This window comes from Protopterus annectens, chromosome 1.part0, assembly GCF_019279795.1.
Source record: "Protopterus annectens isolate FY-2018-M chromosome 1.part0, PAN1.0, whole genome shotgun sequence".
NCBI lineage: Eukaryota > Metazoa > Chordata > Ceratodontiformes > Protopteridae > Protopterus > Protopterus annectens.
Genome location: NC_056725.1, coordinates 274,817,237 through 274,822,236, shown reverse-complemented (window position 1 = coordinate 274,822,236; position 5,000 = coordinate 274,817,237).

Here is a 5,000-nt window from a genome sequence, read left to right as displayed (position 1 = left end):
TGGTGGCCTGTTGCCATCAATTAAACCTGCATGCTGTTGTAATGTCCACTGTTGTTCCATATATGCATGTGTCATGCTTGCTGTTCAACTGTTGGAACTCTGGTGTGTTGGGTTAATGGGAATACTTCTGCATGCTGTTATAACTAATTGGGAATGCTGTTGACTGTTACTAACCCATATTTTCATTAAATCCTCCTAAACATAGAACGTATGAGAAGGCCGGTCCCAGCGGACCCACTTGTCCCACCTCAGCTGGTGATGGCACCTGGCACCAGAAGTTCAGGTGCCCAGCCTGGGACCTCCTCCTCCATTGGCCCTGTGCCATCTTTGGGTGGAAGTGCTGCAGGGGATGGGGCTTGCCCCCCCCGTGCAAGCGTGGGTGGAGGATGGCTAGCTATCACCCTCCAAATGGTCCGGGCTGTGGTGTGTAAAGAGATCGAGCATTCTGTCATTGATCCTCTACGCCAGCTTGAGGCATGAGTGGTGCAACTCATGGGTGAGCCTGCCCATCCTACACAGCCCCCAGCACAGCCACCCTCGGGGCTGTGAAGGTGCAGTGGTGACTGCCCATGGGTGGGGATCTCAGTTCCACTGTTGCCATCTGTAGGCTCATGGGCTTGCGATTTCCAAACATCCTTCCCCGTCAATGGTCTTCACCCACCACGTGTCATATTCCGCCCCTGTATGCGTCTTGTTTGTCCTGTCTGTTTACCTCCCCAACCTACTTCCCTAATTATACCTACATCCTCTACCCCACATTCCACTCTCACCTGAAAAAAAAGAAAAAAAAAGCAATCTGCTCCCAAAAAAAAATTATGCCCCATACATAGCTGCCCATTTTGCACACATGTCCGCTGGACACATAAACTGATATTTAATTGGCAGTACAATATACTTTGCTGTCCTCACCCCTCTCACAGGGGCTGAACGTTTCATATTTCCCTCCAAATTTACTGCATATGCACAGCTGTTGCTGTTAAAGAAATGGGCAGCTATGGGCCTTCCCTACAACCGTCCTGCACATCCCGAGCTGTTTTCCCTAATGTCTTCCCCTCTTTGTGCCCCGTTTTCACCACTTTCCTATCTCCCCATTTTCTTTTCTTTCAAAGAAATGAGCACGGGGGTTAGCGAGAGTAAGCACTTTTAAGCAGTAGTTAGCGGGTTTGCTCGAGTGTGCGCCTGTGTGCGCTTAGCCCGCGCAAACCCACTTACAACTGCTTAAAAGTGCCTTAGTCACTCTGCATGTCAGGGGTCAGGGCCCTTGTTCTGCTCAGCAGCAAAATAAAACACCTCTGTCAGTCTCGAACCCCGACCTTGTACACACTAGACTGCATGAAGTACCACTAAGCCATGGTAAACATACAACAAATTGGTGCTGAAATAAATATATCATGCATCAGAATGAGTGAATGTAAAGGACAAATAGGAATGCCATAACACAAATCCTGTTCTGTGGATCTTTACCAGCAGTTCTTGTGGAATTGCATTACATGACTGTGAAATAAGAGCCAGCCATTCTAGCAGGAAATAATGCTACAGTAGCACTTTACAACCCCCACACAGTATCATAGCAGGACAAACACTAGCATATCTGATTAGGGCAGAGGCCATATTTCCCAACTGTGACTAATTTTCAGGCATGTCCCTGATTTTTAGACAGGTTTTAGCTGAAACCGTCTGAAAGGTACTGATGTTAGGCAGAAAGGTGGGGAATTACACTTAATGAATAATGACAATAAGTAAGAGTTAGACACTGCTTGTACTTCAGGAAATGTGTATTAATCCATATGCTCTGGTTCTCTCAAAGTTTCAATTTAATGTCTCTAATATTGTAAAGGTGTACCTCACTTCTACCTACTTTTCCCTGAGTCTGTTCAAATATGTACCTGAGTGTTTGAGAGGCCTGGCAGAGGCAGAAACACACAGGCATATCAGCTATTCCGCTGTTACACACAGTGCAAATAGCTTTGGAAGGAGCTCCAGAAGCATACCCTTATGTAGGAGTACAACACTGAAATACCAAGGGATGTAGCCATGTACTGGTAGCAACCAACTGTGACAATGCAATTGTTCCAGTGCTGAAAAGACCAGTGTGGTGCACAGACAAAGAATAACAGGCTAACCTCTGGCTACCATCTGGATAGGTCAATAGTTGGGAGGTACGCAGACAGACTACTTGTCTTGGTAAACTACCAGGTACACAGCAACCCTTTAAGTCCAGCTAGATAAAGTTCACACATTAATACATAATGCTCTCTGTCCTTCTGCACCACTACCCAAATGTACAATATACCTGTTTGTTCAGGGCCCACCAAGGATGTAGGTAGGCATACTCAGTACTGAAATGTGTCCACTTTCCTTGAGCAGCCTGTGCTAATGTCAACACTAAAAAAGCACAAACTGTTCAAAAGTGAGTAAATTAATATTCACAGTATAGCAGTTCACAAACAGTTCATGTGCCAAATGAATACATCTCAATAACTACTTTTGTATGGCAGTTAATTGTATAAGTAGAAAAGAAACTACATACTCCCATGTATCTCATGTTAGCATTTGTAAGGGTGAGTACAATTCCACACTGACAACTTTGTAGTGGAAGTGTCAACATTCAGGTCTGAGTACAACATTTAAATCACTGGCTACACCCCTAGCTTCAGATATAAGAACTATACCAACCTTCTGACTTACACAACGGTGTCCACAGCAAACAAGCATGGGCCCCACTTTGGAAAGCTGAAAGGGCTATGCCTACCTGACATAGCAATTTATAGCATAGGGTTGCTATGACAGTGAGTACTGCAATTACCACACAGCAGGCTGCATGCAATTACCAAATGGTGGTCACCAACTGGTGCAGAGGCCATCACATGCACATTTGCAGATACCTATAAAAGCAGGCTGTACTTGCTGGTCACACATGCAATCATCCCATTGCAGATGCTGAGAGAGAGAGAGAGACACAGAGACAGAGACAGAGACACACACCCCCACCCACACCAGGGAAAAACAAAAAAAAAGCCAAAGACATACCAAACTGAAAACTACAAACACATACAAAGGAAAGGTATGTAACACATATGTCTTTACTGGCATGTAGTAGATGTATTTGAAGACTGCTCTACATACTTTGAAACATCAATATGTGGCAGAAGTATGTATCTATGCACAGATGCCCTGCATAACTACTGCCATGGACAAATCAGTGTGTAGCTGTGTGCAGTGGGACATAACTGTGATATATGTAGCTCAGCATTAAATGTCAAACATCTGAACCATGTTATCTGTGGTCTGTACAATAGTGTGGACAATGGCTGTTTGGAGGAGTTACGCATACAGCTATATAACCATGGATGTGACAGAGTAATACATGCATGCTAGTCATATCAACCTGTAGCTTAGCATTGGCAACTGCTCTACCAGGCTAGTATGCTAATCTAGCATTTGCAGCTATGTATACGCCCTCTAATATTACTGTGTGTTAACACATGACACCTGTTCATGTTGCAGCAAGGCCCAACAGGTCAGCCGTGAGGTCCAGGGACTTACAACAGTGTGGACCTTGTGTGTGTATGGCACACACATAAGGAGAGATATATCTGTGTCACATATATTAGCATCTGTACATGTGCATAGAGCAAGGGACATACTGCAACTGTTTCTGAAGGGAGGTCATATATATGTTGGTGAAGGTTGTTATGTGCATATATGTATGTAGGTAGTAGTGTGTGGCAAACAAGACAGCATACAGTGCTGGTATATGACATGTGGTGGTTAAACGCTGTGGGTGTGATTTGTTAGGTTTGCAGTGTTGCAGCCAGTGAGGCCTGCTAAAGCCACATGGGCTGAAAACACCTTCAATGCATTTAGCACAAGACTGTGCAATATCATTACATAACTGTATACCTCACATACTTCGCATAATTGATAGTCCCACCATGAAAGGTGTACTATATATGTGCCTATATGTATATCTATATGTACACCAATGGATGTTTATATGTATGTGTGTTTATATATATATATATATATATATATATATATATATAGAGAGAGAGAGAGAGAGAGAGTCATATTTACTGCGACAGATGCCTGGTGACAAAGCCATGGCCTCAAGCTCAATGTCGGAAATTCATTGTCATCCTTTTTGCTAAAAACTCTGTACCCATGAACTACCACATAGGTGGTAGTCGACTTAACACCAAAGGTGTGATAAGAGACCATGGGACACAGGTGGACAGTAGTCTCCCCCTTGATAATCACAGCGCCACACTAGTCATGAAATCTGTCTGCATGGCACACCTCATCACAAAAGCTGTGTCATCCAGGGAAAAAGAGGTCAGTGTCCCCTTCTACTCATCACTCCCAAAACCCATTATAGAGTACAATGCCCCTTCTGGTATGTACCTCACAAGACATCTACAGCAACTGGAAAGGCCACAGTCATACCTCACAAAGAGTAATACTGTCCTCAAACAGATGCCCTATGCAGACCGTCTCACAAAACCACAGCTAGACTGTGTCACATACCGGCAACCCAGAGGTGACCTCTGCCTAACATACAAAACTATGTCAAACCCAGAGCTGTTGGATATGCTCCACGTAAACAGATCACAATCCCTACGAGCTACATGCTCTAGGGGCCTAAACCTTGTCACCTCAATAAACAGAACATGCTGGAGGGATAGATTTATATCTCAGAGACATACCATACTCTGGAACAAACTACCTATCAATAGCAAACAAAGCTCCTCAGTAGCACTCGTCATGAAAATTCTTGATTATTGGATGGGAGATAAGAAATACACCCCGAGAATCACCTCTGTGGCTCTGCTTGACAGGGACACATGAAATTAAATTACTTGGGTCTCAAAGGCCAGGGTACTGTCTGGCTAGGCTTCTATAGGCCCTAGGGCCAATAGCCTATTACCTACCTATGAACCAATAAACACCCACATGTACTTGTTCCAATAATTGCCTTTTTTGTGGGAAAAGGGGGGTTT